General features: G+C 33.1%; 1 protein-coding gene across 1 annotated transcript in view; it reads right to left on the reverse strand.

Moving 5' to 3' along the window:
* Positions 1–13,188, reverse strand: part of LOC138306777 (cytochrome P450 3A31-like) — a 97,520-nt gene extending 84,332 nt beyond the window's left edge. Inside the window, exon 1 of the mRNA XM_069247256.1 lies at positions 13,052–13,188. The gene's annotated coding sequence lies outside the window, so the exon portion shown is untranslated. The remainder of the gene's footprint in view (positions 1–13,051) is intronic.
* Between the last annotated feature and the right edge of the window lie 1,470 nt (positions 13,189–14,658).

Here is a 14,658-nt window from a genome sequence, read left to right on the forward strand (position 1 = left end):
GCCTTCATTGAATTCTAGATACTCTTTTAATTACATCACTGGTCTGTTGAGTACATCAAAGGCTCGCACGCGACTTGCACGCGCTTATTAAAGAAGACGGTATCACCTTCTCGATGGCCAGTACAGGAAAGGGGCTGGAGTTGTACTACTCCATTTTATTTTGTCTTGGATGCTAGATAATCCATTGTTACATGACTACAGGTAGGACGTCATCCACGATACTACAGTGGTTACTATCACTGTCGTTATATCAACCTATGGAATACTTAATAGCAAAACTGAAGTCAGTTCAGGAGAGAAAAAAAACCTAACCATTAACAGGCATGCAGAGATTTGCAACATCAAAGCCGTACATTCAACCACAATACACCGTTATTCGATTCTTGTGACTTACATTAAGTGAACAACGAACTTGTCTCATTAGTGATCGCAGAACTTTTTTTCTTTCAAACGTCTCTATATTGTCCTAGAGTTGAGGCCCTTTGTTTTGTCTTCTGACCCAGACGCACCTGAGTCACCAAACATGGTAGTTTCTGCTCTCGTTGAGCACATCGACTTAACGACATTTGACGGTTGGTTTACGCTTTGTCTGTCGCATTGCATTCTTCAGCATAACGGGAGTGGGACGACTGGTTCGCCCGTTGTCAGTATAATGTGACCGGGTGGGATGTGTTGCTTGTTGTCTTTGGCAGCATGCTTCAGTGATATAGCACTATAAAAGGGGCTACAGTTCCATTATACAAGAAGACACAACACAGACATACCGCAGTCTCCCACATCACACACCCGCACTTCATACACGATCACACCGCATACATGGGAGGCTTCCATACATATCGATCAATGAATCGAATAAACGGCTACAGAGAGCTTCTCTTTAACTCGATTGATGGAGCGTAAAACCAAGTAATCCAGAAGTCTCGGGTTCGATCCCTATCGAAGTTATCTCATATAAACGTCTTCGCTCTTTTACATCAGTACGACATGATCAATATGGTTTGTTGTTGGGTATTTATGGCAGTATGTTTCAGCGAGATAGCACTATAAAATGGATTTCTTCTATTAAAACGACACAACACTCATATACCGCAGTCACCCAAAACACGCAAACAAAGCAAGAGGGTGATAAAAAATAACAGTGGATTTAATTATCAGTATAAACTGGAGAACAATATGTATGGGTCTAGTTTCACGAACAGTCTTAAAAATTAGGGGTCCCTTAACTTAAAATTCCCCATAGAAAAGCGTTACAGAAGTTAAGGAGGCTTCCTGAAAATCTGCAATGCTTTCCCATGGGGAATTGAAAGTGAAGGAATTCCTTAAATTAAAGGAATGTAATACAACTTGGCCCTGACTTTTGTGTTATAACTCCATAATATGGAAACCAGGAAGCGATTACCGAGGACCATATCGATATTCAATAAACATGACAGAAAGGCATTAGGAACAACAAGTGTGAACATCACGTGGTACCTAGCTGTGAACTAGGACATCATTTTGTGCATGGTGGATTAGTGGATTATCGTCATTGTATGTATTTCACATGAGATCTTATGCTAAGGCGAAGTTAATGCGATTAGGTTACATATTGATGACATAGATATACTGACTTGGATTATCTCCTGTGACGTGTCGGTGACGTCATTGCAAATGTGCCATTAGGATTGATCAGCAGGGAGTCTGTGAAGGCATTCACAGTAATAAGACACGTGGATTTATTATATGCAATGCGATCTAGGAATTCAGATAATCCAATTGTCGATTTCCACAGTGATCATGTCAGGATATCAAAGCGACTATCACTACATCATTGAAACGTTCATTTGGGGGGACGTGGTGGCAAAATGCCCGGTGATTGGATGCCGTAGATCATTTGTTAAATTGGGTTTCTTTTATCATGGATACTAAACATTATTGTCATATACACTATGTGTAATTGATCCACAGATTTAATTTTATTCTGCTTCGTTTTATTGTCATTTGATATACAGTAACATTGTTTTAAAGTCATATATGCCATATTCTATACAGTGTAAACCGACTTTCTTTCGCGTGCGATTTATTTTTGCGAATTTCGCGATTCAAGTACATTCGCGAAACTTTATCTCCGCGATTTAATATCTCCCAAAACTCTTGCGAAATTACATTTTATGATATTTCCATTCAACTATAAATCCGCGAAACTTAATATCCGTGAAAATGTTTCGAAACGGAAATCGCTAAAATTACTAGGCGCGAAGAAAAAATGATTTACAGTATTACCAACCTTTTGAGAGTTACAATACAATGCATACGTTTTAATTTTACTTGTAGAAATAAGAAATGAATATTAATTTTGGCAGTACTACTACAAATCATTATATTTACATCTAGAGTGCAGTGAATTAAAAACATACGGTCAGAACATGAATCCAAGTTGTGGACTGCAATTTCTTTTCATATTTCTACAGTGTTATTAGTAATTGTAAAGCGAATTCTGCAAGTACCGAGATGGATATGGGTCAAGGAAGTAATATCAACAGTTATTGTCCATATAACACTGGATCCTGATAGATTTATGTCTGTAGGATACGAATTACTTAAAGTAGTAAATATAAAGTAATTCTAACAGTGTGGACAAAAGATTGTCGAATTTTCGAGGCGATCTGCCCCTTTATCAAGACACAAGAAGAACAAATAAAATTACGTGTTAAGGACGGTCACGGACGTTCACAAAAACATAAACAGTGAACACATATAGAATATATAGATAAACTAATTATATAAAGGGACAATATCTATGTGTATTGTCTGAATGATCCCTTCGGTCAGTCGCTGTAATTGGTTGCGATCGCCGAGATGGATACTTATATCTGTGTCTATATTAATACAGTACGTAAGGCATAAAACAATTTTTTTTACAATGTATGCTTTCTGTGTTGTACCTAATGTCTATATATAGAGCATCATATGTTTGTCTGTTCATTTGAATGATTTTCACTGCTTAATTCATCAAACCGGAAGGGTTTCAATAAATCATCGAGGAAAAAATAACTAATAGGTTTTGCCAGGTTATGGCACACAGTACTTTAACAGATAGAGTCATTCACAATCTAATTAAAAATTAGACTTGTATTGTCGCGTAACGAAGAGTATCGTAGCGGGAGCGGAATTACAAGTCTAACTTAATTATATTGAGACATTCAAGGACGATGTCCCTTGTAAGTAATGAGTTGCGTGTGGAGATTTGGGAGACTGCGGTATGTTTGTATTGTATAGCCTTGTGATAGTGGAAACTTTGACTGTTTCATAATGCTAATTTTCAGAATGATTAGTTTTAAGTGTTGATCAAAAGCTATCAGGAAATGACGTATGAATCTCACGTGCATTTCACGTGAAGTAATATTGCTTGTGATACCAACTAAAGGACTCAAGGTAGTAACCTAGTTACCTAAAAACAAAAAAATCACTAGATAATCTACATAGTGACCAATGTTATTTAGTTGAATTCAACAGAATTCACATTGCAATACTTCTTCAATTGTACTCTGCAAAAGTCAAACTATTGCAAAAGTGTTCCATCGATAGCAATAGTATTGCAATATTAAACAAAGATTGTTAAAAAAACTTTGTATCAGGAAACAGTAATATAGAAATGACTCTGTGAAGATGATCAAAACAGGAATTCTAACAATAACAATGGGTGAGCTAACACATCGCCAGAATTCGAGATGGAATAACAAATATTTACTATTGTAGAATCTAGATTTAAGACACCGCAGGACGCCAATTTACCTCTCTTTGTCGGTACGGCTATTCTTAACGCTCTAGAAACCCCGAATCACCCCCATCAGCCGAACATGATTTCCATTTAAATAAATTGTAAAATAATATCTCTCATATATATGTTTATTTAAATAAAACGCGCATTATATTTCACTTACCGCAAAAACCCGTTTTAAACGGCGTCAGGTTTCCTGAAAGGTTGTTAAAGATTTCTGAACAGCGAAACATCTATAGGCCTACATTGTATATGACACGCAGATAAAATCTTGTGTCATCAACAGGTTTCTGTGGTTATATTTTGATGAAAATGCTAAAGTATTGGAAAGTAATACTTTACCAATAATTAAAACGTTTTAGTTATTTAAATCTATTATATAGGTTATATACTAATAGATATGTTGATATCAATCATTCAAATCAATACGACAGCTTTGCGGTAAAAAATCAATTTTAGGGTAACTGGTCTTAACGGGATGATATGTTTACTAATGATTTGTTTAAACAAAAGTTTTTTTTTTTTTAAAGTATATGAAGTATATATAGTTGTGTGTTCATTAAATCTCCTCCTGTGTGAAGACACTTAATGTTATGTTAAGAGGTTATTATATGGCAATTTTGATATCTCACCCTTTTTTCAGCCCGAGACCGCCCTATCAGCCCAAGGGCCGCAGGCCCGAGGGCTGATATCAGGTCAAGGGCTGATAAAGGGTGCGATATCAAAATTGCCATATCATAACCTTTTTATCACACATTTTGAAAAAAAGGAGACAGAAATTTTAATAATTTAAAAACATGTGTTAAAATGTATTGATCAATGACCGATATTCCACTGGTCATAATGTAGGCTAATTTAATGTTGAAACAGTGGAAAAACTTCATTACATGTACATGAACACTGTATAGGTTTTTCACAAATACAAAATCCCCGGTTCAATGAACGAGTTGAAACATAATTTTTAAGCAAAATTCCGGCAAAGCAGGTTCATTTCAGAATGATCAGTTTTACAACGGACAGGTATCATGAATTCGACGGGAAAATTAAACCACACGTACATGTATTAAACTGTCTAATTTATTACCGTGTCTCTTCTTGTTGACAAACGCATGTCGTTGAATTTTATTTATACCGAATACATTCTTTTTGTGTTATACTTATGTGAATTGCGATGCTTTGTTTTCGGCAATGTGGACAACACTCATTTCAACCTGATCTTAGTTAAGACATTAATCTCCATCATGAAACAGACTATTTCTGATTTCTGATATCTTTCTCAATACGTTTATCCGAGATCTATTTTGAAATTGAATATTGTATCCGTTATTCAACTTATCGTCTGTAGGAAACTGAATCGAAGCGGCAACTCTAAAATCCGGACTGAAAACCCCGGATGACGTGATATCAGCCCGGGCCGATAACTGATATCAGCCCGGGCTGAGTTCTCCCACTGTTTCAACATTAAATTGGCCTACAATATGACCAGTGGAATATCGGTCATTGATCATTACGTTTTAATACATGTTTTTGATTTATTAAAACAAATTTTCTTCATTTTCAAAATGTGCTGTAAAAAGGTTATGATATGTCAATATTGCGGCCCTTGGGCTGATATGGCGGTCTCTGGCTGATAAAGGGTGCTATATCAAAATATAATAACCTCTATTTTTTCAAATCAAATTTGATTTTAAAAGAGTTACTGATCTGTCTCCTATTAGCTAGAAAATGTGAACTATACAAACATTGTACCATTGGCAGATCGACTTATCGGATGTCAATCGAGGCACTTTATATATTCCTATTGTTTTAAGAAACCTTAATTTGGTCTTACACTTTTACATAAAGCAAAGCATGTTTGTAACGACAAGCTAATAGTTAAGTCATGATTGGAATTTAGCGATTTTCATCCCTCGTTTTGGTTTATATAAAATGTCTGTAATATGACAATTCTGTATAAAGAACGATGCTTAAAACGAAGTAGTGTCACATTTGACCCCATAGGGTTGTTATTGTTATGTTTTACTGTATAGCCATTAGTGAGACTCTTAATTTGTTCGTAGTGCTTTACAGAATTCTTCATTTGGTCTTACATTAGTAAATATAGTCATTAGAGAGTGCCAGTGACCGTTTCTGAATTCACTTCTGCGTGAACAGGTTAACTGAACCTCGTCGAAATATCTCCCTTATCTTTACTACTCCCTCTTGTTATGTATTTTCCTAATTCTTTTAGTTTTCTGGTTTAAAAGATTGAATTTTAGTTAAATTGAATTTAATTTTCTTGTGTGGCACATAGATATGATACCTAGAATGAACTGGAGTGAACAGTGGATGGATCTACGGAATGTGTTTTATGGACAATTGATCTGACGATGGAAAATGACTGTGTAGTTAGTACGTGCCATGCAATAGCTACAGTGGTTATATAATCAGTGTGTACTGTAACTTTATACTTCTACAAATTAGTTTGGTTATGTCTTAATCTTTTCTTTCTGTTTTCCTACTTCTTACTTTCGCTATACTCTTTTGTTTTCTACCTCTCTCATATATGTTTTTATTGCAACAATAATATTTCATGTGTATGTCGCTTTCACAAATTTTGTTATATAAATAGTTGTGGAGAGGGCTTTTATAAGTTGTCATAACTTGTGCCTAATCCGTTTGTTATAAGCAATAAAATATGCTTAAATCAAAGAGAGTTTATTCAGATATTATTGGACATTGTGTTAAACTTTTTATATTTAAAGTACTATAACCAAGCTTATTCAAGGTTACCAAACTAGCAATCTCCGCATCAATTAGCTTCGCAGAGATTAATGTTCTCGGACAATTTTAGATGTTCAGTACACTTCAATATAACTTAGATAGATACATGTATTAATTCACGAAGTTCAATTTTGGCGCATTTTCATTGATCACGAAATTCTTGAAAGAAAATCGTACGCGAAGGGATATTAATAGATATTAAAGTGATACTGCATTGTTATTTTGTGAGTCTTTGAGACCATTGTAGTAAATTGATGTTGCCATAGGTCTTCATCTCTGGTTAACGAGTGCGAATCCCACGTAGGGCAGTTTTCAGAAACAAACCATAGGTCGATGTTTTTTTCTCCACGTATTCCAGGTTTCCTCCAACCACAAAACCTGATACTTCCTTATATGATTATGGCTAGTAATATGGACGCAAAGTGATAAGATGCAAATATACAACCGGTTGTTTCAATTCTGCAAAAGCTTCATACTTGCGCTAGTAATTTTGATTTCGTTGTCAAATCATACTTATATATCCGACATGATTGTGAAAAAATGGAATATTGGATACCTATCAGAAACTGCGATACTATTGTGAATTTGTATACTATATACTTATGTACCCTTATGGGCAGTTAATTAATGTTACGTAATATTTGTATGAGTTTAACGTCATACATTTCAGAGAAAATGACGAAATGTTTGTTCATATAGTAATGCCATCACAAACGATACCTACCCGTAAATGGCAAAAGCAAAAATCTCTGTAACATGGAAAGACGCAACATTAAGAGTTCCATATTACATCAAATCAATATACTGATCATTGAACATTTGAGACACATAATTATATTCATATTTGGTTTACTTACAGGGATTTAACCACCGGAAGAAAACTGCCAACTTGAATTAATGAAAATAAAAAGATAAAATAAGTACGATACCACCTTAACTAAAATTTCGTCTGTTTATGTACATAAAGATGAAACGTAAAGCAGAAGTATTTTTTATGTGTTTTCCTTTTTATAATTCAAAAGCCCTATATTGATGTATACCATGTAATGTGTTCCAACAACGACGCTTCATTTAAGTTTGAACAATATTACTTGAAAATGACAGTTTCAAAACATTCAACATACGATTTATATGATTTTTACTACATAATGTTTTCTTTATCGACCATAGCAACATCAGTGACACTATCTTTATGACCTTTTTATAAGTTGTAAGTTTTTTAATGCCTCCTAAATAGCAAAGCAAGGGAAGGAGGATACATATGGCTTTGAACTGTAACCAACGATTGTGGGTATTTATGAAGTCATTACCTTAGGAAGTATTTATAATGTTGAAACTATCATATAACTTATAATCCTTGTCACAATTTTAACAAGATCTTTATTGATGTGTGAATTGAACGTTTCTAGAAATTTTAATCATGATATGAAATCGAGTTAAGTAGATTCTTAGGCCAAAAAGAAGAATGATAATACATGTCTGTCTAGGGTTATATTGCAAAAAAAAAAAAAAAAAAAAAAAAAAAAAAAAAAAAAATAGCGTCGGAAGGTCGGTATCTGAGATCGAAATCCCGACTATTAATTTTTTTCGTAGAAAAGTGGAAAAAAATAGGATCGGTCAGGTAACCCTAAACAGACATATTTTTTTGGCCTTATCCATAACTTAATAAGTAGTTATTGTACAATGTGAAATATTCGTGAGTACTTACTTTGGTGGTTAAGGGGTTTCAAAGTTTTTCGCGTTAAAATATAATCGTGGTCGTCCTGTTAAACATTTGTTCCAATAATGTATCAAAAAATTTTGATTTGTTTTACATTCGTGATTTTACAACATCCACGAAAATTACAATGTTATCTACACTCCAATATTCCAGGTTATACAGTAAGTTTATTCTGACACAATAAGACTGAAATCAGTTAAAAATGGAACGCTTTCTATAAAGAATTTCCAACAAAGTGATTTTCCAATATTTTCAATTTATTTCCAAGTTTTCTTTTCTTCAAAAATAACATGATGAAGTTATATAGAATTTTAAACAGTAGCTTAGGTCTTCATAAATCACGATTTTATTTTGAATAAGATATGATTCATCTAACGAGCAATTTAATGACGGTCGTTTGAATTTCTAAATTATATATTCAGACGATCACAGAAAAGAATGCTAGTCAGAATCAGCATTAACATCAGTTGTTCGAAACCAAATCTTTGATCAGAAAGGATCAGAAACGTTTGCCATGTTACAAATTGTTAAGTAGCAATATCTTTAGTGTTATCACTAGATCATGTAATGTTGTGTAATGAATCATCTTGAACAAAAAACATAGTTCAAAATATCAAAACATAATCTATCTAAAAATTACAAAACAAAGCCAAGATGTAATCATAATGCATGTTCTTGAAGTACGTCGTAAACGACAGAGGCATGGGATGGTAAATTCAAAGGGAAAGCGGATGGAGAGACGGAAAATTTCACATGACGGGGAAGATATTGCGCACTTTTAAAAGTTAGACAGAATTAAGCATTTGGCTTTACGGAAACACCCCAGCGACGGGAGAAAAGGTTGTTATTAGATGTAAGTGACGCTATGTAAAACAATACTGACGATTTATGATTAATACAGAAAATAGCAGTGATGTAATCATTGATCTTGATTTATATCTTACACGCTGGACAGTGTTAATAAAACGACTGCCTCATTCTTTGTTTTCTTCATTAATGCTGCTTAGATCGGAAATGGAGTCGGAAGAATGGTGATGTTCTATTTAATGTCACCTGAACAGCCAGATACATTTAAAAGATGAGGAAACATAATTAGTCGACGATCAATACCTGGAAAATCCATTATTCGTGTTTCGAACACACAACTGTCGATGGTTAAATGATACATTTAGTGGCAGCAACATGCTTGATGTTTACCGAAACGGGCGTATATCGATTCCCGAAACGTATTTCTTTGGGCTTGTGCAATGGTTTTTCCCGGGTACTCCTGTTTCATCTCACTTTTCCTTTTTATACATTGAAATATCAATTCATAGGAATGTCAACATAAGTCTTACTTATTGCGGTATCTCATCACTACAATGTCTCCTTATCTAAACATAAAGCCAAACGTTCCTTACATCCTCAAAAATATTAAATATTTTGGATTTATTGATTGTGCTTCACATTTTGGTTTCATTCGTTGTGCTTCACATTTTGGTTTCATTCGTTGTGCTTCACATTTTGGTTTCATTCGTTGTGTTTCACATTTTGGTTTCATTCGTTGTGCTTCACATTTTGGTTTCATTCGTTGTGTTTCACATTTTGGTTTCATTCGTTGTGCTTCACATTTTGGTTTCATTCGTTGTGCTTCACATTTTGGTTTCATTCGTTGTGCTTCACTTAGGCTTTATTAATTATTATTTAACTATATGTTTCATTTATTGTGTCTCTTCTAGGCTTCATTGAAATATATAAGTTTAGATATTTGGATATACGGGCTGAAGCGAGGTACTTAGACACAAATGTCTCAAAAATTCGACAGAGATACCAAAGAACCACAAGCACCGAACTTAAATTTAAACATAAAAGAGTCACTCAACAAGGACATTCACGTGTAATGACAATGAAATGGCGTTTTTGTAGTGCTGCCACTCTGAAATGTCAGCCACAATCATGTTATCGTGACAATCCTCTTTTTCACATTTCTGGTAGCATCCCTCAATTAGCAAAAGACCATTTTCATCTCATCTATTTCCTGCTTCATTATCGCTAACATGAAGATGTTCTTAATTGACTTTACGGATACGTTACAATACAGGAAGCAGAGATAATTTGTTGCTATAGAGACGCCATATACATACACACGCCATGATGACTGCTTTCAAATCAAGGATACTCAGTGCTATATTCAATGATCAAAGTCACGAAGACGCTTAAATCAATCACTCCAAACCAAACATCGTGATGAACTATACTTTAGTCATGATTTGTTTCCAATTTCATCAACGCATCACAAAATTAGCAAAACTACATATCGCAAATTATGAATGTTAATAAGAAAGTTTGACATTTATACTTTCAGGTAATTAAGGGAATACATCAATGTCATCTCGAAGCTTTACAATAAAGGTCGTTTCTTTGTACAAATGACAAACATTAAGGAAGCGTAATGGGATTTCGTTATTACGTTAAGTCGTCTGACTGTCTAAACATCACACGGATATTTTGATGTTGGGAGAGTGAACGAGAATATTTTCCGACAATATATGAAATTGGCAGCTGAAGTTTTTTCTTCGTCTTTTACTTAGAGCAATTATATTATTGCTGACACGCTTATCTATAAACACTACCCCAGGGACACAGAGAATTTTTTTTTATTTGTATGGTAATTGGGTTTTATACAGTTACCATGCATAAAGCAAATTCAGTTGAAATTGACCTACATGTATATGTGTTACCAAAAGTATCCTTGGTAACCAGATTTTCCTTATACAGAGTTGGTCACTATGACACATTTTAATGTTTATATACTTATTATACAGATAAAATGGTATCAATTAAAAGAGAAAGTTACATCTAAAGTAAATAACAAGTACTTTTAATCACATCATTGCAAACTTATTGATTCAATTCAATTGATTTCTTGATAAACTTGTTGGAACAAATAACATTAGATGTTTAAGCACCAAGAATCCAATTTATTTTTTAAATGTTTCATCATAGTGTTCAAAACTAATTTTCAGTTTCCCTTGTTGTCGTTTCTGTTTTCCTTCTTTTAAAAGGATAACACAACTGACATTTCTTTTATCCTAATCGACTTGTTCTTGAACGATAAAAATTCTCCATCAAAAAGGGTCAAACTGCGGCCATTTCGAATGAAAAAATAATGCATGTCAAATACCAATAAAATACCTAGACTAGGCTACCATCAATAGAGACACATTAACCGAATTCTTAGCTTCCATTTATAATCGGTTATTTCCATGTCAAATCGAGGCTAATCTAAAGTTATTGTGGGACAATTTCATTGGATGCGAATTTATTTTCAAAGCTTTTAAATACCGAAATGGAATTAACATTGCTCTAACCTGCATTGTCTAACCTGTCATCGTTTCGATTTTGAGTAAGATATTTTTTTTGTGATTTTTAGCTATAGAATTGTAGTTATAATAAAATTGAGATTAAATCTCTATTGTTTATCTTATTACAACCATTTCTAATTGTCGTAAATCAATTCAGAATAAACTTGAATAATTGTTTAATGTTATGGAGATGTAACTCAAAATTTGAATATTATTGAAATAAACTGCAAATAATTCAATCGTATACAGAGAATCTCTTCAAAATTAAAAAAAAATAATAGAGACTATGTTTTGTCTATGAAATCATTACGCCGTTTTATCATCCAATCAGAAGCGACCTTACAACTGCCAACATCATTTTGTTCTTTGTAGCCTGATACAGTCTTTTTTAGCCCAAGATAAGTTCTCGTTACAAGCATGGTTGCATACAATTGTATACTTAAATACAATAAAACATACAACGTTTTATTTACATGTATCATCAAATCATGCTGTCATTGCCGACTTAGCCACACATTCTACGTAAAGACCACTCTCGTCATAAGACCACATTTTTACATCCAAAACTGGCCAAGTTTAGCACAATTATACCTGCACTTTGCTATAAAGACCCATTTTGCTTGGTATTTTAAGATATGTTCTACTATATAATTATGTGAGGAATTGCAAGTAATAGAACCATATAGGATACAACATATTTTCACTTCATCTAAAAAGAAATAATCCCTTTGAAGCGATATTGCTGTTATACTCTATTAAATTATTGACTCGTTAATTATTAAATCAATAATTACTTTAGGAAGCGAGCAGTTTTGGTCTTAATCATCCCAGATATGTCCATGTATGAGTTTCCACTGATAACAAAATCAATATAATTGTATCTACTAGTATTTTATAAAAGAATATGATAATTAATCACTGCTCATCATCGTTAATTGTGAAGGTACAACAACAATTAAATGCATTTAGCCATGCTTAGGTCCCATTTGTCCTTCAGAATCACACATATTTTTTTTTTATATAAGGTTGTCCTGGATTCCGATGCCAAGTAGTTATTCAAACATGATTGTACCTTTTCTGAATTCTTTTGAAAAATGTTTTGTCACATATAAGGGTATCATCACCTATATGTGATATTATCATCATATCTGGTGTAGTGAAAGTATTATTGATAATGCTAATCTTTGATGGAAAATTTCTTGTGAATAAAGCAAACATTTGTATAATTAAAATGGTACTTATATGTTGTATGTTAATGTAAGTGATTGGCTTCTGCATTTGTTTCACCCATTAAAGTGTCTTTGACTATTCCCAGGACTCAAATTGTTTATTTGTATCATATTGACATCGGAGTCTATATTTGGAGGATCAAAAGAAGGTCAAGTTTGGTATATATTACATATCAAGGAATGCTATAAATAAAATATGATAATATGTTTATTAGGTATGTTGGTTCGTACTTACAGTCTACGGGACCGTCCGGTGGCCGGGTCTTGGTGCATCACATGATTGCCAGCGAAATCACAACGAAAATCCCAATTGGTTCACATCATCTACAAGAGTTTATCCAGTAATTAATAAATGTATCAATAAATCACAGATCAATCTAGTATTTTTATCGAAAGCTCCGACTCATCCGGGGAGGTGTTTCTCGGTTGTTGTGGGTATCTATTTCTGGTTGAGTACACCCAGTGCTGACACCTTGCGGCTGGGCATTAGAGGACCTAATTTATAATTAAAATGACTATCAGCTTTATAAAGAACAAAAAAATCCAATAAAACATAACATTTTTTGACAGATTTTCTTTAAATATATTATCATTTCTAACTAATTTAACGAATGACAATCATTTTGAATACAAACATGCATGGTTTTCGTCAAAGATTAAAGGATTTATTTTTGAAATATTCTTTTTAAGCTGTATAGGCTTATGATACCTTGGGCCTAATATGGCGTCCTTTGTGCCGACCTAGTCGTGTATAAAGCAATGCTTTACGATACCGCTTTATGCCACCTCCTCCCCACATACGGGTACTAGAAAATAAATCTCCCTCTATTTATGTTGTCAGTATCACACTACAAATTCATTCACGTCGCTATTGTAGCTATGGTCTTAACGACCACCCCGGTATGAGTTGCTCTTTCAATATCAATTCGGTATTTTATATTTTCCCCACGTATCACTATAGAGCTGTTCACTTTAGTATGGCATATGATTCATCTGTAAAACATATATCATTGCTTTTTTTATTTTTTTATTTATTTTTATTTTTATCTTTATTTGTTTTGTATTTTACCATATTATACATATGTAATAATATTTTTAAAGAATATTTTGTTCACTATCATACCTGTGTGTTTTATGATTCATTTGTGAAATAGATAACATTTTTTGTATTTATGCAATGATGTTTTTAAAGAATACAACATTGTTCATTATATACCTGTATGCTATATGACTCAGATGTGAAATGTATATCTTTATTTGTTTTGTATTTTACTATATTATACTTATCTAAATATGTTTTTAAAGAATACAAAGTTGTACACAATTATACCTGTATGTTATATGATTAATTTCTGAAGTATATAGCAATTTCGTATTTTACCATATCATACATATGTAATCATGTTTTTAAAGAATACGAAATTGCTCATTTTATACCTGTATGTTATATGATTAATTTCTGAAGTATATAGCATTTTTGGTATTTAACCATATTATACATATGTAATCATGTTTTTAAAAAAAACAAAATTGTTCATTTTATACCTGTATGGTATAAAATTCAGCTGTAAAATATATAGCATAGCTTTATTTTATTTTACCATATCATACATATGAATTTATCTTTTTAAAGATACCTGTATATTATATGATTCTATTGTGAAAAATGAATCATTGATATTTTGTAATTTTCCACAGCACAGAATACATATGTATTTGCATGTTTAAATCTTTATACAGTTTCCATTACTGTACGCCCTGGTTTATTATATAAATCAGTCGTGAAATATCAATCTATTGAATACATATATTTGTCCACGTCACCTGCACTAATCTATGTTG

Source organism: Argopecten irradians, chromosome 13 (assembly GCF_041381155.1).
Source record: "Argopecten irradians isolate NY chromosome 13, Ai_NY, whole genome shotgun sequence".
NCBI classification, from domain to species: domain Eukaryota; kingdom Metazoa; phylum Mollusca; class Bivalvia; order Pectinida; family Pectinidae; genus Argopecten; species Argopecten irradians.